We start from the raw sequence: 24347 nt of genomic DNA, 5'->3' as shown, positions 1-24347 counted from the left end.
CTCGCGAAGCTCACATTCTCGATTTGGGAGCCTGATGATCAACCAGAGAAATGAGTAAAATAATTAGTATATCAGCCATGATATGGAGAAAATGTAAGCTGGCAAACGTCGGGGTTCAGGTGTGCTTGGCACAGGCAATGTTCATGCGGAGGTGCTATTCGCCCAGCCTGTGACCCCCTGGAGGGACCAGTGGTCTTGCCCTGGCTCAGTCTCAGACACCATCTTGGCACCTGGCTCCAAAATGGACTCCTATCTCATTCTCCATATGGGGAAACTGAGGCTCAGAGAGCTCTTGCGACTTGCCCAAGGACACACAGCTAATAAATGGCAAACCTGGAGGCACCGGGGCTCCCCTCCCCAGTAGGGTGGATGCACTTGGTTCTGGTGTTCTACTGTCCCGAGTGGCTGCCTCGCGGTCATCTGGGAGCCAGCTTTGTCTGGGCGCATGACTCCTGCTGGTGCATGTCGCTCGGGACAGGTGACAAGCCACCCCTGTGAACCCCTGCAGAGCCCAGGGGCAGGCACACTGTAGGCGCTGGCATGCAGTAGGCGCTGGCACACAGTAGGCGCTGGCACACTGTAGGCACTGGCACACTGTAGGCGCAGACACAGTAGGCGCAGGCACACAGTAGGCGCTGGCACACTGTAGGCACTGGCACACTGTAGGCGCAGACACAGTAGGCGCAGGCACACAGTAGGCGCTGGCACACTGTAGGCACTGGCACACTGTAGGCGCAGACACAGTAGGCGCAGGCACACAGTAGGCGCTCAGTAAATGAATGTGGTTCACTAGGCCATGGTTCCGACTGCCGTGGGGGCGATTTTCCCCTCCAGGGGGCGCCTGGCGATGTCTGGAGACAGTTTAGCTGTCACATGGCGCTGGTGGGGAAGGAGGGAGGCAGCAAGCGTCCCGAGGATGACCCGGTCCCTGCGAGTCCCAGGTGCGGCTGGGGCGCCCCCTGGCGGCCACACGGGGCATCGCAGCAGTCATGAGGCGCCTGGCTTTGGGAAAGGTCGTTCCTGCAGCACCTGCGTGGTGATGACACCAGCAGCGTGATAACCGCACCGCGAGCGTGTGCCACTCAGCACGAGGGTAAACCCAAACTCCACGTCCGCACTGCCGGGCAACTCAGGGTGAATGCGTCTGCAACCTAGTCCTTACCTCCTCCAGAAACCTGCCCTGCCCACAGCCTGCGTGGCCTTAAGGCCAGCCAGCTCCACCCTCCCCAGAGGCTGTCTGCCACCCCCATGTCCCATCCCCCAGCTAATCCTGTCGGTTCCACCTTCGGGATACATCCAAACTCTGTCTTCCCCACTCCACGGCCCCACCAAGCCCAGCCGGCATCCTGCGTGCAGTCGCCTCCGCCCTGGGTCCTAAGTCTGGCCTCCTCGTGGAGTGCTCCTGTAAGAGCCTAAGTCAGGCCACGCTCCTCCTCTGGTCAGAACCCTCCATGGCTCCCACCTCACTCGCAGTGAGAACCAAGGTCCCTAAATGGCCCTCAAGGCCTCACCCAATGATTTAAAATTGAAACACAATCCAGCCAGCCCCACCCTTTCATTCTTCTGTGCCTTCTTTTTTTTTTTTTTTTGAGACAGGGTCTCACTCTGTCACCCAGGCTGGAGTGCAGTGGTGCGATCTCCACTCACTGAAACCTCCACCTCCCGGGCTCAAGCGATTCTCATGCCTCAACCTCTGGAGTGGCTGAGATTACAGGCGCACACCACCAGGCCCAGCCAGTTTTTGTATTTTTAGTAGAGATGGGGTTCCACCATGTTGGCCAGGCTGGTCTCAAATTCCTGACCTCAAGTGATTCGCCTGCCTCAGCCGCCCAAACCAAAATGCTGGGATTACAGGCGTGAGCCACCGTGCCCAGCCTTTTTGAGACAGGGTCTTGCTCTGTCACCCAGGCTGGAGTTCAGTGACACAATCATGGCTCACTGCAGCCTCGAACTCCAAGGCTCAAGCAATCCTCCCATTTCAGTCTCCTAAGTAGGTGGGACTACAGGCGTGAGCCCCCATGCCTGGCTAATTTTTTGTATTTTCAGTGGAGACAGGGTCTTGCTATGTTGCCCAGGCTGGTCTCAAACTCCTGCAATCAGGTGATCCTCCTACCTCAGCCTCCCAAAGTGCTGGGATTACAGGTGTACAGCCTATACTCTTTCTATTTACACTGTGCACAGCCTATACTCTATTTTTATATATAGCAAGAATCACCAAGTGCCATTTTACTTATTTGTCTTGCTTACTGCCCATCTCCTCCGTGTGAGCAGCTGCTGGGGGCAGGGACAGGCTGTCTTTCTGGTCACTGGCATCTCTCCAGCACTCAGCACTGTGTCTGGCACTCAGTAGGTGTTCAACTAATATTTGTTGGATGAATGGATGGATGGGTGGATGGATGGACGGATGGATGGACAGACGGACGGATGGATGGATGGATGGTTAGATGCATGGTTAGATGGATGAATGGGTGGATGGATGGATCTGTCAATAGCAGCAGAGCAATTAAAGAGCACAAATCCCAGACTCACACTAAAACTTTGTGGGTTCTGGTTCCACCTCCACCACCTACAAGCTGTGCAACTTTGCATGGGCTAGGTGACCTCTCTGGGCCTCAGCTTGCTAACAGAAATAGAAAGAGCGCCCATCTTGTGTTCTGACAGCATTAAATACCTTTATCCATGTAAACTCTCTGCTAAGCCTGGGCTCAGGCACACAGTAGGTGCTCAGTAAACATATGCAGATGAACAGGCACCAGGGCAGTGATTCTGACTGCTCTGTGGTAAGCAGTAGGTGCTGCATAGGGACAAGTGTCTTACTTTAGTCACTGTTCCCGGCCTTTCTCCTCCTTCGCTCTCCACCCCCAAACCCCTGAAGGGTAAGGGTCATGTCTCAGTCATCTTCAGTCCTTTGCACATAGTAGGTGCTCATTAAGTGCTGGCTTTGAGGGGAGGACACTGATGTTTGAGGAATGCCTTCCGTTTGCCCTGCAAACTGAGGGGCAGATTCTCCTACCCCCACCATATCTACAGGTGAAACGGAGGCTCAGGGACCCCTGAGGGCAGAGGGAGGGATGTCATTCTGCAGAGCGACCAGCAGGGGGCGAGCGGGACTGCTCTGTGGCTCTGTAGATTCAGCAGCAAGCAACTTAGATACATTCATTGACAGAGCGCCAACAGCTGCAGGTGCGCTGCTCTGAGAGTGAACACTGCCTTACATTTTGCACTGTAGGCACCTCGCTTCTCTCACCTTAGTACCAGCCCTGGTGGGAAGGGCCCTGTCGTTCCAGGACACGCCTTTCTTCTGCCTTGCATCGAGCGTTTATGCTCTCCCAGGCGCTGTGCTAAGGGCTTCCCACGTGTATTAGCACAGGTGGTCTTCATGACAACAGATGTGCGTCAGGTTCTGTTACTGCCCCCTTTCTGCAGAGGTGGTAACTGAGTCCAGGGGAGGTCACCAGCCAGAGGCAATGCTGTTTCACCATTGCATGCTGGGGGCAGGAAGGCAGATCTCACACCTTCAGATCTCATGCAACGACTGTGTTAAACGTGTGTGGTCTCATCTGCAGAGGGGTGCATGTACCTGCATGAAAGAAGGGAAGCAGACATTTGTGACCAAGAAGGTGGACTGTGGCGAAGCATAAGAATTTGTCTAAGTTGTTACATCCGTGGCCTCTCCATGTCAGAGAAGTGGGGTACTGGGGGAACCCAGAAGGGGAGAATTTGGTCCAGCCTCAGGGGATATGCCCGCGGCAGAGGGAGAAGCCCACCTGATGTTTTGGGGAGGAATCATGGCTACCAGGTGGAAGTAGGAGGACATTTTAGGCTGGAGAAAAAAAAGCATCCAAAGGCCCTGGGGCTGTTCAGGGAACCCCAGTACTGAGTCTGACTAAAGTGGAGTGAAAGGGAGGAGGGAGGCAGGATGAGGCAGACATATGGTGGGGCTTGATTCACTGAGACTTGGCAGAGGCAGAGGCAGAGGCAGAGGCAGAGCATGGGGTCAGAGCAGGGCATGCAAGACACTGTGAAGTCCCAGATAATGGTCTTCTACCTCCTGCGGGAACTTGAAATGGCTATCAGTGTTCCTCTCTTCCAGATGGGCAAGCTCAGAGAGGTGGGACAGCTTGCCCAGATGGCCTGTACATGGCAGGTTGGGATTTAAACCTGCTCTGGGAACCTCCGCACGTTGCTGCTTTTTGAGAAAACACCATGAACTCAGAACAAGCCCGTGAATTCTGACTGACTGAATGAATGTATATGTGGGTGGATAGGTGGGTGGATGGATGGATGCATGAATGGATGGATGGATGGATGGACGGACGGATGGATGGACAGATGGACGAATGGACAGATGGGTGAATGGATGGACGGACGGACAGACGGATGGATGAATGGTTGGGTGGATGGATGGATGGATGGATGTGTGGATGGATGGATAGATGGATGGATGGATGGATGGATGGATGGATGGATGGATGGATGGATGTGTGGACAGATGGATAGATGGGTGGATGGATAGATGGGTAGATGGATGGATGGGTGGATGGATGGATCTGCCAATAGCAGCATAGTGGTTAAAGAGCACAAATCCCAGCCTCACATTAGAACTTTGTGGGTCTGGTTCCACCTCCACCACCTACAAGCTGTGTAACCTTGGATGGGCTAGGTGATATCTCTGGGCCTCAGCTTCCTAACAGGAATAAAAGTAGCACACATCTTCTTCTGAAAGCCTTAAATGAAACTCATGTGCCTGGCACTGGGCTGAGTGTTTTCTCAGCATTGTTTTATTGAATTCTCAGAAATCACAATAGGAATGAGGTGTTATCATTTTCTTTTCTTTTACAAATAAAGCAGAGAGCTCAGAGAAGGCAAGTGACTTGCCTAAAATCACAGAGCCCACAGAGTCACAGCCAGAAAGGAAACCCAGCCCTCTGATCTGGAGTCTGCCCTCTTCACTGTGGTTCCTAAGTCTCCCAGACTCCGGGCAGCTTTGGATTTTGTGCCATCTGTGTTTTGTCTTCCTTAAAAGATCTTTTAAGTGGACTTTCTGGCCACGTTTTTCTTTAACTAAACCTGTTTCTGCACAGAGGAAACTTTCTATCATTAGCAAACATGGAAAACCTGTCTCATTTATCGTGAAAATAAGGCTGGGCACCAGGTGCGGTGGCTCACCCCTGTAATCCCAGCACTTTGGGAGGCCAAGGCAGATGAATCACAAGGTCAGGAGTTTGAGACCAGCCCAACCAACATAGTGAAACCCCCTCTCTACTAAAAATAAGAAAGTTATCTGGGCACTCAGGAGGCTGAGGCAGGAGAATCACTTGAACCCAGAAGGCAGAGGTTGCAGTGAGCCAAGATTGCACCACTACACTCCAGCCTGGGCAACAAAGTGAGACTCTGTCACAAAAAAAAAAAAAAAAAAAAAAGAAAGAAAGAAAGAAAAGGAAAGAAAGGCTGGGCAAGGTGGTTTATTCCTGTAATCCCAGCACTTTAGGAGGTCGAGGCAGGCAGATCACCTGAGGTCAGGAGTTCAAGACTGCCTGGCCAACATGGTGAAACCCTGTCTCTACTAAAAATACAAAACTTAGCCAGGCATGGTGGCATACACCTGTAGTCCCAGCTACTCAGGAGGCTGGAGAATCACCAGGAGGCAGAGGTTGCAGGTTAAGCTGAGAGAGCACCACTGCACCCAAGCCTGGGCGGCAGAGTGAGACTGTCTCAAAAACAAAATTATGAAAATAAGCACAAGAAATGCTAAAAATATCATGATATTCTTGCCAGATGCTCTTGCTTGTGCAGTCTGGAGTCGAGGGCCTGTGAGAATTTTGTTAGAAAGAAGAGAGTTAGCAAGGTGATGGGGAGATGTTAGCGGCAGGGATTATTATTTTTTCTTGAAGTGCTCAGAGCAGCTGCACGAGAATCCCTGTAGGGAGAGCTTCTGCTCTGTGACTCCATGCCCGGGGGGACCTAGAATAACCCACAGACCTCAAGTGTGGCAGCAGCTGGGGAGGCCTCTCAGCCCCAGGCCTGATCCTTCTTCTCAGCTGGCCTGGGGCTGTCCCACGCCCTGGGTCAGAGTCCTTGTCCTTGCACCAGACGGGTGGGGGGCTGCCGGCGGCAGAGCCATGCCCTCTCACCCTCTGCTCCTCGCTGGCAGAGGCCCCTCAAGGCAGGGTACACAGCTGGTGCTCAGACGGGCTCCAGAGCCTGGGCTGCAGAGAGTCAGCATTTGGTGGCTGGTTTTATTTTTTGTTTGTTTTGTTTTTAACAGAAAAATGTTCCCTGTACCACCAACTCTTTCCTGGGCAGGGCTGGGAAACCATTTCCAGAGGGGAAATAATTTTAGGGAAGAGGAACAACTAAGATTACAGGCCATTCTGCTGCCCTCTCCCCTGGGACCAGCCAGCGGCGGCCCTGGAACTTTCCAGAAGTGGGGTGGGTGGGTCTGGCTTGGGGAGAGAAGCCAGGATGAACGGTTGAGACGGATGTCCCTTGGACTGTGAGTGTTCGGGCCTCGTGGGCATCTCCCGATGGCCTTGACGACTACATCTGGGGGCTGCTTGCCGATATCACTCACCCATCCCCCTTCAATTTCACCATGACCCCTGAGAGCAGAAGCTTGGAAATATCCAAGTGTAGTCTCAGGATCCAGCTGCCATTTTGCAGAAAATCCCAAGCACTGGACATGCTGAACCATGACCCGGCACCGTCATCAGCCGAATCCAGTCCCAGGGATCTCTGAAGGTTAGACGGCCCAGGAACGGCAGCAGATAAACCGTAAGGAGAAGAAAGGGCTGGAGGAGGAATAGAAACTAAGAGAGACTTAAAAGACCTCAAGTTTGTAAAAAGTGGGCAAGATAAAATACAGTGTCTATGGCGGCTCCCAGGGTTGGTAAAATGAGAAAGAAACACGAGTGATATCCACAAAACTTAGGGTTGTGGTGACTTTTGGGAGGAGGGCAGGGCTTTGTGAGGACAGGGTTTCTGCAGGGGCTTCTAGGGGTAGCAGGCAAAGTTACATTTCTTGGCCTGGCGGGGGTCACAAGGATGTTTAGTTGCCTTATAACAAATCAGTAAGGGATGTTTTATGCTGTGTGTGTGTGTGTGTGTGTGTGTGTGTGTGTGTGTGTGTGTGTTTTGTATCTATAACTGTTCCATTTTTCAAAAAACCTCAGGTTTAAAAAACAACACTAACACAATATCCCCCATGCAGAAGAAGAAGGGGCGGGAGGCTTGGAGGATTGAAATGGTTCTTCCATGAGGAGTGAGTGGGGAGCTGGAATCTGAAGCAGCTTATAAGCCACAGCCTGTTTATTCATTCAGCAAATATTTGCCCAGCCCCAAGGCTGTGCCAGGGGCTGGACTAACAGTGAGTGAGAGAGACAGCCTGTCTTCGCGGGGCCCAGAGGCTCAGTCACTGGCCAGGTTAGAGAACCCTGACACTGTCCTGCTGGGACACCTGACAGGTACCTTGGAGGAGCTGCGTCTTGGGGATAGATGGCCGAGCTCACAAGATTTAAATGAAATCTCCAGGGGCTAAAAGCAGCCATGTGTTGGAAATTGTAGTGTGACCCAATGCCAGAGGTAGAGTTTGCCCACCATGGGTAGGATCAAAGGAACTTTTTAAAAGACTTATAATTTTGATGGCCAGGCACAGGGGCTGATGTCTGTAAACCCAGCACTTTGGGAGGCTGAGGCAGGCAAAGCACTTGAGGTCAGGAGTTCAAGACCAGCCTGGCCAACATGATGAAACTCTACCTCTCCTAAAAATACAAAAATTAGCCAGTCATGGTGGCAGGTGCCTGTAATCCCAGCTACTTGAGAGGCTGAGGCAGGAGAATCGCTTGAACCTGGGTGGCAGAGGTTGCAGTGGGCTGAGATCACGCTACTGCCTCAGCAACAGAGACTCTGTACCTGTCCCCCAAAAAAGAAAAGAAAAGAGAATCCAACTTCTACGTCCGAACTTGAGCTCAGACATATAAATTATCCCCTTGTAATATGTAGCCACAAGGCTGGACTCAGTGGCCCGCACCTGTAATCCCAGCACTTTGGGAAGGAGAGGCAGGCAGATCACAAGGTCAGGAGTTCAAGACCAGCCGGGTCATTATGATGAAACCTTGTCTCTACCAAAAGTACAAAAAGTTAACCGGGCATGGTGGCAGGGCCTGTACTTCCAGTTACTCAGGAGGCTGAGGCAGGAAAATTGCTTACACCTGGGAGGCCGAGTTTGCAGTGAGCCGAGATCACACCATTTCACTCCAGCCTGGGTGACAGAGCGAGACTCTGTCTCAAAAAACATACATACAACAACAACAATAAAAAACATGTAGCCACAGGCCTGACTTCACTTTCTTTCTTTCTTTTTTTATTTTTTTAGACAGGATCTCGCTCTGTCTGAAAGAGCGCCGTGGAGTGGCACAGTCCCAGCTCACAGCAGCTTTGCTCTCCCAGACTCGAGTGATCTTCCCACCTCCACTTTCCAAGTAGCTGGGACCACAGGTGCGTGCCACCACACCTGGCTAATTTTTAAACGCTTTTTGTAGAGATGAGGTTTTGCTATGTTGCCCAGGCTGGTCTCGAACTCTTGGGCTAAAGTAATCCTCCCATCTCAGCCTCTCAAAGGGTTGGAATTATAGGAGTGAACCACTGCATCCAGCCCTCACTTGCTTTAAATTAAAGTCTTTAACCAAACAAGGAAAAGTGAACCCAGGTTGGTGGGCTGAGGCCATCCCTAGCTCCAGATACGAGCACTTGGCCAATTAGGGCTCAGCATCTGGTGGCCACGGGAATTGCTAACAGATGGGACGTGACCCACACCAGGCACATGGGCCTCTTCCCAGGAACTCTTTAGGTGTGCAGGGAAGAGGCTATATTTGTTTGCTGAAACAGCCATAGCAAAAGACCATAGGCTGTGGCTTAGGCAGCACAGTTATTTTCTCACAGTGCTGGAGGCTGGAAGTCCCAGCTCACCGTGCCAGCTGACAGGGTTGGTTTCCATCAAGGCCTCTCTCCTTGGTCTGCAGATGGCGGCCCTCTTGCTGCCTCTGCATGCGATCATCCCTCTGTCCGGGAGCGATCCTGGGATCTGTTCTTCTTCCTCTTTTTTTTTAGACGGAATCTCACTGTGTTGCCCAGGCTGGAGTGCAGTGGTGTGTTCTTGGCTCACTGCAACCTCCACCTCCTGCGTTCAAGCAATTCTCCTGCCTCAGCCTCCCAAGTAGTTAAGACTATAGGTGTGTGCCACCACACCCGGCTAATTGTTTTTTTGTTTTTGTTTATTTTTGTATTTTTAGTAGAGTTGGGATTTCACTGTGTTAACCAGGATCGTCTTGACCTCCTGAACTCGTGATCCACCCCCCTTGGCCTCCCAAAGTTCTGGGATTACAGGTGTGAGCCACCATGCCTGGCCGGGTCTGTTCTTCTTATAAGGACACAAGGCAGATTGGATTAGGGCCCACCTTAACACCCTCATTTTTACTCAACCACGTCTTTAAAGACCTTACCTCTAAATGCAGTGACATTTTGAGGTTTTGGGGGTTGGGACTTCAACATACGCATCTTGAAGGAACACAATTTAGTCCATCACAGAGGCCTTCTCTTTCCGCCGAAGTTACTGTTCAGGATGAAAGCAGGCCCTGAAATGTTTCCATGACAACAGGATGCCCAGAGGTGGGCTGGCACAGGGTGCTCCCCGGATGACCCCTTGCAGGAAGGAGGCTGCCTTCCTGGGGCTGGGATATAACTCCGCCACCTTCCTAGGGCCATGAGGAAGGGCGCCTCTCACCAGAATGGCAAAAACAAGAACACGCACTCCTGGCATGGATGCGGGGACACAGGCAGTGTCTTTCCCTTTTGGCAGCCCTAACAATAATAGAACGGTACACCCGACACCCGTCTTTTGATACGGCCGTTTCAGTTCTAAGAATCTATTCCCCCAAACCGGCTAGCACATGCTTACAAACACACGCACCAGAGGGGTTGCTCAGCATTATGTTTTTGTGCTAGAGAAGGATTGGAAACGGCTTTCAGGGTCATCAGCGGGGCCATTGTTGTTTTCATCTGGAGAATCCATTACTTGGGGTCAAATCACAGCTTCAAGCTGGGCATGGTGGCTCACACCTGTAATCTCAGCACTTTGGGAGGCCAAGGCAGGGATCATGAGGTTAGGAGTTTGAGACCAGCCTGGCCAACATGTGAAACCCCATCTCTACTAAAAATACAAAAAATTAGCCAGGTGTGGTAGCGGGCACCTGTAATCCCAGCTACTCGGGAGGCTGAGGCAGGAGACTTGCTTGAACCTGGGCGGCGGAGGTTGCAGTGAACCAAGATCGCGCCATTGCACTCCAGCCCGGGCAGCAGAGCGAGACTCAGTCTCAAAAAAAAAAAAAAAAAAAATCCCAGCTTTGCTGCTTCCCAGCTTTGCAGCCCTGGGAGCGTGTCTGGGCCTTCTGGAGAAATGGGATAACGAGAACACCCACCTGTAACATCCCTGTGACCAGTTGACGAGTTACTTCATTCAGGACCCTTGGCATGCAGCAAGAGTTTCTTGTGTGTGCAGTGTGCTTTTACTTTTTAATTTTGATTATATTTTGTTGAGAGAGGCTGTGTGCAGTGGTGTGATCTTGGCTCACTGAGACCTCTGCCTCCCCGGTTCTGCCTCAGCCTCCTGATTAGCTGGGACTACAGGTGTGCACCACCACGCCCAGCTAATATTTGTATTTTTGGTAGAGATGGGATTTCACCATGTTGGCCAGGATAGTCTCGATCTCTCGGCCTCATGATATGCCTGCCTTGGCCTCCTAAAGTGCTGGGATTACAGGCATGAGCCACTGTGCTCAGCCTACAATTTTTCTTTAGATGCGTATTCTGCATATGTGTACAATGTGCCTTTTTTTGTTGTTGCTTTTTTTGAGATGGAGTTTTGCTCTCATTGCCCAGGCTGGAGTGCAATGGTGCAGTCTTGGCTCACTGCAACCTCTGCCCTGCCTCCTGGGTTCAAGTGATTCTCCTGCCTTAGCCTCCCAAGTAGCTGGAATTACAGGTGCCTGTCACCACCACACCCAGCTAATTTTTGTATTTTTAGTAGAGACAGGGTTTCACCATGTTGACCAGGCTGGTCTCGAACTCCTGACCTTGGCCTCCCAAAGTGCTGGGATTACAGACATGGGCCACTGCACATAGCCGCCCACTGACGTCTTGACCTGTTCATCACCTGGGATCACCCAGAAGACAGGAAGACCCAGGCCACAGAGAGAATTCTGCAGATATCATAAGCCGCACAGCCCTGAGCCGCTGACCCATCTCCCTGGGTCTTGGCTTGGGTCTCCTCCAGAATCAGACACTTAGAGGGTCCAAGCGCAGGCAGCTTAGCTGGGAGCTGATCCTGGGAAGCTCTGAGAGCAGAAGGGAGGGGGCAGCTGGTACTGCTGGGTGTGTAGATGAGCAGGCTATCACTTGGGTAACGGGGCTCCATCCTGCTGGGGCCTCTGGGTGGGGGTACAGAGTCCACCTCAGGGTTGCTCCTCCCCAGGGCCCAGGAAGCTGGAGGATTTAGCAACACCCCCATCCAGCCAGCATAGGCCAGAGAACCACTGCAAGAAAACAGAAACCTCTCCCCTGGACATTATCCCGCCAGCCCAGAGCTGCCAGGTCTCCAGGTCTCCACCCTCATCTGGATGGAAGAAGCCATCTGCCTGGCGAGGCCCTGTCTGCCTGGAAGGAAACTTCAAACGTGGCTCTGGGGGGATTCTAGAGACTGTTCCCGTCTGTGTGAGGAGGATGCCGAGTGCACAACATTAGGAGGCCTTGCTATGATTCAGGCCAGAGAAGGGGCTCGCCTGAGAGTGGGGTCTCCTGACATCGGGCCCGGGCACCTGCTGGCCTCACCTCGTCCCTGGCCCCGCCTGAGAGCAGGCCGAGGGAAGATGAGGTTAGAATTTTAGGAAGATCGCTCCGGCTGCTGGATAGAGAACGGACAGTTTGGGGGAAAGCGGGGGGAGGCAAGGGCAGAGTCAGGGAGGCCCAGGAGGTGGTTATTGCCATTGTCCATCCATGCAGTGAGGCCGAGAGGTAGCGGGAGTGAGGGAGTGGGGTGCGCAACTCTGGGGCGAAGGGACCTCCATTTTGCTCAGTGGTGTGCCCCGCCCTTCTCCATCTCATGTAAGCTGGCAGATCACCTGAGGTCAAGAGACCAGCCTGGCCAACATGGCAAAACCCTGTCTCTACTAAAAATACCAAAAATTAGCCCAGCGTGGTGGCGCGCACCTGTACTCCCAGCTACTTGGGAGGCTGAGGCAGGAGAATCGCTTGAACCTGGGAGGCAGAGGAGAGCCGGGATCGTGAGATCTTTTGAGTGTTTAATATGTGTAGGACTCAGAGATAAGTCTATTTTACAGGTGACGGAAGGGAGGCTGAGAGGGGGTGTGACCTGCCAGAGTCACATGGTCAGTGGCAGGGGCTACATCTGAGCCACACTGACAATAGGGTGACAAAGTGAGACTCCATCTAAAAATAAAAACAAAACCAAAGATCCCCATAGCATCACTGCCACATGTCAGGACAGTCCACTGTTTTATTTTCTCCTTGAGCCTCGATACTGGGGCCCATGACACATGTCCCTGGATGTATATGTGTCCTTGTGAAACAAACAGAATTATTTTATGATGAGTGTTCTGATTTGCAGAAAAGTTCTCCTGTTTCTCACCTGTGTTTCCTGGCAGTCTGTTTCCCAGATCTCTGCCTGTAGCTGTGCGTGGCCAAGCGTCTCTCCCCGTGCTCAAAAGCCGCTTGTTTCAGTCCTCTTTCTTTCTCGGCAAGCTGTTGCTCATGTCCTTTAGGGTGGAACATTTTTCAGTCATGAGGAAACTTGGGCCCTGAGTTGGTCTCCTTTGAAGCCAGGGAGACACGTGGGGCTGGAGGGAGAGCACCCAGCTGTCCAGTGACTCATCTGGGTCCCGCTGAGCCATGCAGGCAGGTCCCACATGGCCGGGCCACGCCTGGGCAGCCCCGTGCAGGCACTGCTGGCCCAGCCTTGGGAGGGGAGATCTTGGGCGTTGTGAGGGGTGCTCAGAGAGAGGGCTCTGGGTCAGGACTGTCCCCTTTAAAGCTGCCAGACCTCAGGCCTTCTCTTTGGGCCCACCCCTCTGTGTGGGGGTGTGGAAGGACAGGAACTAAGTGACAGCTCCTCACCCTTGAGCATGTCAGGTCTGCCCGAGACTCCTCATCAGTAAGACAAGGAGGACCCCTGGGGTAGCTGAGTCGCCTTTCCTGCCTCCCTTTCCCTCAGCGGCCATGTGCTACTCCGGCACCCACGTAGTCACCAAGGGTCTACTGAGACCTGCTGTGCACCAGGCACTGGGCAGACATCCTGGAGGCGACGCCTGGTGTGTTTGCCTGTGTCGTGGGCAGAGTCAAGCCCCTTCCTCCAAGACGTCTTCATCCCTGGAGCCTGTGAATGTACTAGGTTACATGGCCAAGAGGAATAAAGGCTGCTGAACAGCTGACCTGGACCTGGCGGGGACGACCCTGGATTACCCAGCTGAGGACAGTGTGACCCAATGTCCTCACAAGGGGCCTTATCAGTGCAGGAGGGAGGCAGGGGTGCTGCAGGCAGAGGGCTGCAGCTTGGGAAAGACGGCCTGGGGCCTTGCCATGGCTGGCTTTGAAGAGGAGGATGGAGTCATGAGCCCAGGAACACAGGCGGCCTCGAGAAGCTGGAGAAATGGATTTTCCCTGTGAGCCTCTAGAAAGAACATGGCCACCTTGATTTTAGCCTGCTGAGACCCACTGTGGGCTTCAGCCCTCCAGAACGGCAAGGTCACACATTCCTGTTATTTCTAGCTCCCAAGTTTGTGGGGATTTGTTACTGCAGCAACAGGAAGGAGAAACACAAAGAAACACGTGAAACACACGTGCCCCAGGGTTATAAGCGCTACAGGGTAAAAGAAAACCAGATGGAGGCTAGGGAGTGTGGGGATGTTTGCAATTTTAACAGAGTGAACAGGTAGGGAGGACCTCACCGAGAAGGTGGCATTCAAGTAGAGGCCTAAATGAGCCCTCTGCATAATGAGTGAAGTGAGCCGGGCAGAGGGAACAGCGTGTGCAAAGGCGCTGAGGTCAGAGCAGGGCTGCCGTGTTCAGGGCACAGCAGGCACCATTGTGCCTGGGCAGACAGAGCAAGGGGGAGGGAGGGAGGAGTGGTGGGCACAGAGGTTTCGGGGGTGTGGGTCAGATGAGGACCTGGCATACAGAAGCTGTTGGATAAATGCATTCCAAGGTCCTAAGAACCACTCAGGGCCAGAGCTCCCAGCCTTAATGGCAGAGCACGTTTCTCCAGAAGCAGGGCTTGAACCGGCCTGTTCCCAGCTCTGCCCAGGGCTACTGAAGGGGTTTGCACATCCCTGAAGCAAGGAAAGGGTGTGCCCACCCCCTCCCTGCCACGAGCTCTTACCTCCTAGTCCAGCCCATTGCTTGGCATGTTTCTCCATCCCAGTGCCTGATACCGCCTGGTCCAGGCAGGAGGCGAAGGCTGCAGTGCACCCAGAGATAGTGTGACCTTCCTCTCACCCTGGAACTGCCAGGCCTGGAGGAGAAGGAGGCACTGCTTCCCTCGGGATCAGGGCCCAGCCATTGCCCTGAGCTTGTGCAACAGGGTGGCAGCTGAAGTACAAAGCTCACTGTTTCTACTTCCTGTGCTCTGTGACTTGGGGCTGGTGGCCTCTCTGGGCTTCGATCTCATCTGTGCCACGAGCAGTTAGATGAATCATGAGTTGCAAAGAAACAGCCTGCAGCCACATCCTGTCCACAGATGTGCTTCAATGTTTTAAATTAGTTGCCAATACTTACAAATCGGGAAACTTCTTGTAAATCTCTAGACTTCTGGCTTTCCTTGAGAAATCAGAAGACCTGGGTGCTGGTGGGTGGAGCTGAGTAACAGCTGCCTCAGTCCCGCCCAGCTCCCTTGGCCGTTTCTGACTCCCGCCTGGCTCTTGGAGTCTTTGAGTTTGCAACCCTGGCCTCTTAAGGCCCTTCCAGCTCAGATTTCACTAACTCATGCAGTAGAAATCCTTTGAGTGTTTAGTATGTGTAGGACTCAGAGATAAGTGTATTTTACAGATGATGGGAGGGAGGCTCAGAGATACCGTGTGACCTGCCAGAGTCCCACGGTAATCAGTGGGGTTGCATCTGAGCCACACTGACAATAGACAACGGATCCAAAAGGGCTTTGGCCAAAATTAATTGAATACTGACTATGTGCCCAGTGCCAGCCCACAGCCCCTAACAAGACAGACAAGAGCCTGCCTTCCTGGGCTAATACTGCAGTCCCTGGAGCTGAGTGATCAACAGATAAATATGCAATGACACCGGGGCTAGCTGGGAAGGTGCAGATACAACCTGGGGTGGCCACAGGGAGAGAGGAGGCAACGCTACAGCGGTTTCCTGAGGAGTGAGAGTCTGAGGCCAGAGCCGGCATGGACTCCCTTCCTCCTCTGGTGTCCAGTGTGGACCCTCGGCAAAGGCCAGGAGATTGGGAGGGGAATCCCTCCTTGTGGCTGATTTTCCACTAAGACGGTGGTGACACATGGCTCAGGAGCCAGGCTGCCTGCCAGGGTGTCCGCTGCTCACCCGCCATCCCACCTTAGATGGGAACTCAATCTCTCTGGGCCTCAGTCTCCAAATCTGTAAAATGGAGTCAATTTCAGTGTCTAGCTCACAGGGGTATTGGTGGCAGGATGTGAATTATGAATTCTAGTCAGTGAGTCACCTGGGCCGTAGCTGGAGGTCCCTCCATAGTGGGCTGTGATCTACAGTGAGCTGTGATCCCTGAGGACTGGGGAGAGGCTCCGAAGGGCAGAGTGCGTCCATCCCCTGTCGGGAGATGTAGGGCACGTGATAGGTAGGTAAAAAAGCGGCCGTGTGCTGTGTGGTCAGATCCCATGGATGATGGTGGGATTTGAACCAACTGCTGACTCTACCCTGCAGGAATTCTCTACCTTGGTGGAGGCTGGGATTGATATGTGGTCCTCTATCCTCTGGCTGAACCTAGCCAGCCCTGGGGCACCTGGGCCAGGGTTTGAGGAGGAGGGAGGAATATGGGAGGGATGAAGGGAGGGAAGACGGTTGTGTCTGGAAGCGCGGAACCCAGAGTCTCCTGGCAGGGAGAAGCTGGGGTTTGTGGCCACTTCTAGGCAAACAGCAATGTCTTTCCAATACACTGCAGGCTCACCACTGCCATTCTCTGTGTGCCTGACAGAGACAGAGAGGCACAGACCCCTCTTCTTCCACCTCATCACACCCACACCCACCCACCCACACACATACACACACACACACACACACACACACACGCACATACACACACACACACACGCACACCACCCACGTGATCTCACTTAGAAGACACATCTTCACCTCTGACCCCCTTTTAATGTCCCAGGAGTCCAGCTCCAGTTCAGCCTGCTGGTTCAATGCAGTAAGTAAAACCACAGGTTTCCATTTTGTCCACGTGGAGAAGGGGCTGGGGCCTCAGCAGAGAGATGCTGCTGAAGCCCCGACCCTCACCCGACCACCTTTTGCTCCCTGCCATCCCTGGCTCTCCCAGGAGAGGAATTTTCCCAGATCGAAAGAGGATGGAAGCAGGAATGAGTTAGGCCGGAGGCTGAGAGAGGCCTATATGGTCCCACTCTGTCCCTCACCTGAACCTTGCAGGCATGTAGTGAGACTTTAATAAATGTTGCATGGATGGATGGATGGACTGGTGGATGAATGGGGGTAGTGGGAGAATAGATGAATGGGTGAGTGAATGAGTAGATGGGTGAGAGGGTGGATGAATAGATGGATGGATGGAAGAATAAGTGAAATGACTGGGTTAATGAGTACATGGGTGAGTGGATGGATAGATGGATGTGTAGGTGGATGGATGGATGAATGGATGGTGGGTGAGTGGAAGAATGGGTGGATGGGGGAACAGATAGTAAATGAGTGGATGTTTGAGTGGATTGATGGATGGATGAATGGGTGGGTGGGTGAGTGGATGGATGGATAGATAGGTGAGTGGATAGATGGGTGGATGGAAGAATAGGTGAAATGACTGGGTTAATGAGTAGATGGGTGAGTGGATGGATGGATGGATGGATGTGTGGGTGGATGGATGGATGAATGGATGGATGGGTGAGTGGATAGATGGATAAATAGGTGAGTGGATAGATGGGTGGATGGAAGAAAGTGAAATGAGTGGGTAAATGAGGTGGAAGTGTGGGTGGGTGGGTGGGTGGGTGGATGGCGGGAAGGTGGATGGATGGTTGAATGGGAGAAAAGATGAATGAATGAGTAAATGAATGGATGTGTGAGTGGATGGATAGATGGGTGGGTGGATGGATGGGTGGGTGGATGGATGGATGATTAGAACGGAATCTTGAGAATACTGGACTTGGAGGAAAATTACTGGGTCATTAGGATCCTGACCACAGAGTTAGCCAGGCAAACTTCGTCTCCTCTCCTCCTGGTTCCCTCAAGCCCAAGGATTTCTAGGGAGAGAAATCTCCTCAGGGCAGAAGCAGTGAAGTACAAGGTGCAAAGGCAGCAGGTGAGGGATGAGAGGACCCGTGGGACCATGGGTCTGGATGAACAAGAGCCCCATCCTCTGTGGGGTTTGTACATCTGGCTATGTACAGCCCTGTAGTCAGGCAACCTGGGTTCAAATCCCAGCTCCATTACCTCCTTGCTGTGTGACCTTGGGCAATTTACTTCACCTCTCTGGGCCTCTGCTTTTTCATTGGCCAAATAGGGTGATAATAGTACACCCATGAGATAAAGGTTGTTATGAAGACTGTGGGATGACGTGAGGCACGGCATGACATGCTGTTAGTCTCAGTCAACGTCAGTGACGATTATTTCATTCTTGTCATTGTTCCATGTGTTTCTATAAATGAGCTCATCTGATCTCTTAATCTGTGAGCTGTGGGTTAGTATTTTTTCCATTCTACAGATCAGGGCTGGGGAGGAGCCCTTGGGTGGCTCAGCTGGAAGGAAATCTCCCCAGACGTCTGTTGTTGGCAGGAAGGGAGGTTGGACCTGGGGCCATCCACAGGGTCTGCTGCAAGTAGATGTTCGGATGAATTGTAGAAAGAGCGTTGAGAAAGCCTCGGGTTGGGGTTAGCTTGTCTTGAACACCTCTCTGACACCTGCAAATCTCCTTTCTAAGAAAGACACAACAGCCCCAGGCTTAAAAAAATTTTTTTAGAATCTACAGTAGCAATTGTGTCCTGTGAGAATTTGATAACTTTTTTATGCCTTCATGGAATTTATTTGTATAGGTTTTTCTTTTCTTTTTTTCTATTTATAGCAAGTATATGCTGATACTGGCTTTCCGTTTCTGGTGATATTGTCAGGATTCCTTTAGGTAAGTTTAAGGCTAAGTTGTAATAGAACAGAGGGTATACAGATGTGGCAAAAACCAGACCGAACACACACACTTAAACCCCAGAGGTAATGGAGAAAGGTTTATTTAGCACATGCAGGCAGTCATCCAAATCACACTGGCTCTCATTCATTCATTTATTTACATGTTTGTTCAACAAGAATTTATGGAGAACCTACTATGTGTTTGTACACAGAGAACAAAGTAAGGTCCTCTTCTTATGGAGCTGACGACAGCCCGGCAAAGAATCAAATGAAATCATTTCATCAAGTCACAAGTACAGTGAAGGAAACTATTAGTCCATTCTCACACTGCTATAAAGAAACACCTGAGGCTGGGTAATTTACAAAGAGAAGAGGTGTAATTGGCTCATGGCTCTGCTGGCTCTACAGGAAGCATGGTGGCACTTGCTTCTGGGGAGGCCTCAGGGAGCTTTCACTCATGGCAGAAGGGGAAGGGGCAGCAGGCATCTTCCCGTGGCTGGTGCAGGAGGCAGAAGAGCAGGGAGGGGCTGCACACTTAAACAGCCAGATCTCGTGAGAACTCGCTATCAGATGACAGCTCCAAGGGGGATGGTGTTAAACCATGAGAAACCATCCTCCTGATCCAATCGCCTCTCACCAAGCCCCCCTCCAACATTGGGGATTACAAGTGAACAGGAGATTTGGGCAGGGACACAGATCCAGACTGTCACAGAAACACACCTATGAGGGAGGCACGTAAGGAGATTTGGAGAAAAGGCCTCCTTTGGCTGGGTGATCGGGATGTCCTCTCTGTGGCAGCGACATCTGAGCTGGGACCTGGCTGATAAGAAGCTGGCTGTGGGGAGACCCTGGGGAGAGCCTGCTGCCATTAGGAACAGCAGGTGCAAAGGCCCAGTGGCAGGACCCAGTCTGAATGCTGGAGGAGCAGAAAGAAAGGCAGTGTGGCTGGAGTCGAGTGAGTTGGGGTAGGGTGGGAGGAGAAAAAGTCAGAGCGGGAGCAGGAACTGGAAGCCCAGGGCTGGGAGAAACATGGGGATTACTTTTTTACATCTCAGACGTGACTATTATCTTTTAACAATGGTTGGAGGAACCCACACAGGTGGAGAGAGGGTGCCCCCGGAGCACACCATGAGCTCTTGGGATGGGGGTGCAGCTCCATGCAAGTGCGGCTGAGGGTACCTGTGGAGGAGTTTATCATTCTAAGCGAGGGCATTTGGAGGAAGGAATGGGGAGGGGGGTGGGACCAGCTGCTGTCCAGGAGCCAGGGTTCGCCCCTCAAAAGATCTTCTTGCTGCATGGAGCCAGCCTGAGACCGGCTCAGCCCACCCATCTTAAAACTTTTTTTTTTTTTTTCTTTCAGACAAGGTTTCTGTCTCCCAGGCTGGAGTGCAGTGGCACCACCAGGGCTCACTGCAGCCTCCACCTCCCGGGCTCAAGTGATCCTCCCACCTCAGCCACGTCCCTGGGACTCCAGATGTGCACTACCACATCTGGCTATTTTTTAAAAAACATTTTTGTAGAGAGGGGTCTTGCTATGCTGCCCAGGCTGGTCTCAAACTCCTAGGCTCAAGTAATAAAAAATATTTAAAGCATGCAAATAACTCATGGAGATATTCTTTTAATACTTTAAAACATCATACTCGAGGCCGTCCCACCTGGGCCCCGGCACTCCAGACCCACCCCTGCTGGACTTTCCCCACAGCTCTTAGCACATCTTCCATACTGATGTCTGCAGGAAGCCAAAAAAAAAAAAAAAAAAGATTCCCTTTCAGAGTTTTCTTTCTTGTTTAAGAAAAATTCATACATGTTAGAAATAATAGTTTGTTTTAAACACTTTCTTCAAAAACCTTCTTGCCTTTTTACTAGAAGCCCTATCCTACGTAGCTGTTAGACGTCCTGACAGGCACATAGTACATTCTATGTCTTTGTACTTTAACCAAGATATCTGAGCTGGACGCGCTCACAGGCATGTCCCAGCTCACAGCCTGTGCCCTTTCCTTATTTGGATTCCTTTTTTTGCTCTCCATTGCTTTTACCTGTTTAGAAAAGTTTCAAGTTATTAGCCAGTCGGGTTTTAGTTTAGATTGTGAAGTCTGGCTCCAGCCAACAGACATCAGACACAGCAGTAAGGACGACCCCAAATACGTAAGAAATAAATCTGTCTGCTTTCCTTTGCTCGTACTCTTGTGGCAAGATTGCTAGTGGGAGTACCCTTTCTGCAGGAAGTAAAAGGAATTGCTCAGCTGAGAGATTCTTAGTCCCAGTACTAATTTTTCTGTGCAACAACAAAAGGAACATTTTTATACAAAACGATGTCTTATTTGCTAGTTTCTTGTCTGTCTCCCCAGGGAGAATGGTAGAGCCACGACAGGAAGGATTTTTGTTTGTTTTCGTCTCTGCTGCATCCCTAGCACCTGGCATGGTGCCTGGCACATAGCAGGTGCTTAATAAATACATATGAAATAGATGAATTAATGAAGTCATAATGAATGAGAACTCTCTGTCCCTATTCCAGTCCTTCCTTATGCCCCAGGAAGTGACTCACCTTACTTCTTTGAAATTTGCTCTTCCAGATCTTATCCCCATGCTTCTCAGCCAGGGCAGTTTTGCCTCTCGGACACATTTAGCAATGACTGATGCCATTTTGGTTGTCACAACTGGTGGGCGCAGGGGGGTGCTACTGGACTAACAGGTAGGGATGTTGCAAACCATCCTATAATGCACAAGACAGCTCCTTAACAAAGAATTGTCCAGCCGCAAATGTCAGTAATGTCAAGACTGCTGTTAGCTTATATCCTGGAATATATCCTGGGCTACTGTTGATGGGGGGGTTTGCCTCTGCTGACCTTAAAATACCTCCAAGACTGGTTACTAAGGGAGAAAAACAGGCACAGAATGACGCATATGATATGATATCATTTATATTTTAAAACACACCAAAAAAAATGCCCTTTGTATCTTCTACAAGTCTGTATTAATGTGTGTGGGTTGAGCTGGGTTTTTAGCTCTTGCCACAAAGGCACCTGGGAACTCTGAAGAGAGTTGGACAAGATGGCCTGCAGCATCTCTCCAGCCCAGATGTTCCCTGAATCCCTAAGTGGAACAAACACTTGCTAAAGGAAGCGCCATCTCTAAGAAGGCAGGGAGACCAGGGGAGACTTAGCAGCAGGAGGAAAGAGCAGGAATGGCAGGAGACGTCCAGAGGCAGGGACACACACTGCTTGCTAAGGCTCCATGTGGCTCTCAGACCACTAGTCTTAGCGTTGCCTGGGAGCGCACTGGAGAGGCGGCATCCCAGGGTTCACCCCAGACTTACTGAGTCAGAATCAGCCTTCCCACAAGTCCTCCGGGTAAAGAATGGCTTTTGGCCTAAAAACACCCAGAGACACATCATTTTTATCTTTCCTTTTTTGACAGAGTCTCACTCTGTCACTGGGCTGGAGTGCAGTTGCGCAATCTCAGCTCACTGCAACTTTCGACTCCCTGGTTCAAGTGATTCTCCTGCCTCAGCCTCCTGAGTAGCTGGGATTACAGGCATGCACCACCACGCCCCGTTAATTTTTTTGTATTTTTAGTAGAGACGGGGTTTCACCTTGCTGTCCAGGATGGTCTCGAACTCCTGACTTCAAGATCCACTCACTTTGGCCTTCCAAAGTGCTGGGATTACAGGCGTGAGCCAACGTGCCCGGCCACATGTTTATCTTACAAGAGAGAAGAGTGGATGGAATTGCATTTCCCTCTGTCTTCACATCTCTCTTGAACATCTCCTAACATTTTTTCTGCTTTGGTGGAGGAACAAAGAAGGAAAAGAAAATGTAAACACACAACTGTGTGCGTGCATGCACCCACACACACATGCAACATTAACGATGTCATAGAATTCAAGTGATGGCTAACAGACACGTATTTCTTTAATGAGCACCATTTCCGACGAAAGACATACTTAATACTCCGTGCAATTCTCCCACCAAGATTTGCAGGCTCTGGAGTCATCGTAGCCCAGAGGTTAGATGTGATGCTTTGGACACATAAACGACAGTCTCGGCAGTAAAACCGTTTGACAGCATGATGCCCTTATCGGTTCCATCATCTGCAGCAGAACCCGTCAGACAGCCTGTCATTTTTGATAGGGAGCGGAGCCTGCTGCAGCTTAACCTGGCAGGACCTTGCCTTTGATTACTGAACTCATTCAGGGCTGTCTTCACCATAAATCTGTCTTTATTGGCACAAAGTCAGGCCTTTTATAGCAACCATCTGTATAAACAAAGCATTCTTGGGTCTAGAAAAATCACTTCTTCTCTGGATAAGATTTTTTTTTTTTTTTTTTTTTTTTTTTTTTTTTTTTTGAGATGGAGTTTTGCTTTTGTTTCCTAGGCTAGAGTGCAGTGGTGCGATTTCGGCTCACTGCAGCCTCTGCCTCCTGGATTCAAGCAATTCTCTTGTCTCAGCCTCCCAAATAGCTGGGACTACAGGCATGTGCCACCATGCCAGGCTAATTTTTTTTTTTTAGTAGAGACAGGGTTTCACCATGTTGTCCAGGCTGGTCTCGAACTCCTGACCTCAAGCAATTCACCTGCCTCAGCCTCCCAAAGTGCTAGGATTACAAGTGTGAGCCACTGTGCCCAGTCTTTTTTTTTTTTTTCTTTTTTTGACAGAGTCTCGCTCTGTTGCCCAGGCTGGAGTACAGTGGTTCAATCTTGGCTCACTGCAACCTCCGCCTCCTAGGTTCAAGCAGTTCTCCTGCCTTCTATCTCAGCTTCCTGAGTAGCTTGGATTACAGAAACCCATCACCGCACCTGGCTAATTTTTGTATTTTTAGTAGAGATGGGGTTTCACCATGTTGGCCAGGCTGGTCTCGAACTCCTGACCTCTGGTGATCCACTCACCTTGACCTCCCAAAGTGCTGGGACAGGCGTAAGCTACTGCACTGGGCCTCTGGATAAGACTTTTTGACTTAATTTTTCCTTCACCTCCAATTCCCTTGCTTAAAAAGATCAAGACTGGGTGGGGCATGGTGGCTCACACCTGTAATCCCAGCACTTTAGGAAGCCCACGGGGGCAGATCACCTGAGGTCAGGAGTTCAAGACCAGCCTGGCCAAATGGTGAAACCCCATCTCTACTAAAAATACAAAAATTAGCCAGGTGTGGTGGTGGGTACCTGTAATTCCAGCTACTCAGGAGTCTGAGGCACAAGAATTGCTTGAACCCTGGAGGTAGAGGTTGCAGTGAGCTGAGATCTCTCCACTGCACTCCAGTTTGGGTGACACAGTGAGACTCCGTCTCAAAAAAGAAAAAAAAAAAAAAGACCGGACCAAAAAAAACCCATAATTTTATTCCCCATGTCTTAAGAAAACAAAAACATATTTTGAATTCTATGCTTCCCTGAGGGAGATGGCTATGGTGACAGTTGGGCTCACTCTGGAAGGCTTTAGATGTCAACCCCAAGGGAACAAGTGTCTATTCCTGGCCTCTGACTACTTTCTCCTGACCTCTGACCTATGGCCTAGCACCTTCCTCTTTCTCTGGATTTCATCTCCCCAAATTTCTTGGACCCACCTCTAAGCCCCTACTCCCCATGAAGGAAGGAAAAGAGCATTCGCAGGATGAAAATTTAGCCCAAAGGTCTTGGACAGTGTTTGGGGAGGCTCCTGGCAAGGAGGCTCTAGGCACAGCTGAGCTCACCCAGCTTCTCCTAACAGTGCCACCTTGGTCCTTCTGGCCTGCCCTCCACATCCCATCTCCTTCGATCCCTCTGTCCAGGGCACGTGGTGGTAGCCCCCAGAGGGGGATTTGGCTCCCTCATAATCCCCATCATTGCTTCTGCAGTCATCCCGAATAAACATGCAATCCATGTTCATGCAGCCCATCTGCTTAGCAGGTGCTTCCAGCTGCCTCTTTGGAAAAGAACACTGTCCCCAGGGCCCCCATATAGAGCATCTGGGCCTGC

At 51.2% G+C, this 24347-nt stretch overlaps 1 long non-coding RNA gene across 1 annotated transcript; it reads right to left on the bottom strand.

The window, feature by feature from the left end:
• Nucleotides 1–747: 747 nt before the first annotated feature.
• LOC141585710 (uncharacterized) lies at nt 748–14851 on the bottom strand. The gene is made up of 3 exons (XR_012519373.1): nt 14447–14851; nt 12701–12827; nt 748–3580 (listed from the first exon to the last, which is right to left on the bottom strand). It is a non-coding gene; the product is annotated as an uncharacterized LOC141585710 (long non-coding RNA).
• Nucleotides 14852–24347: the final 9496 nt, after the last annotated feature.

Source organism: Saimiri boliviensis, chromosome 9 (assembly GCF_048565385.1).
Source record: "Saimiri boliviensis isolate mSaiBol1 chromosome 9, mSaiBol1.pri, whole genome shotgun sequence".
NCBI classification, from domain to species: domain Eukaryota; kingdom Metazoa; phylum Chordata; class Mammalia; order Primates; family Cebidae; genus Saimiri; species Saimiri boliviensis.
This window is presented reverse-complemented; position numbering and strand designations above follow the sequence as displayed.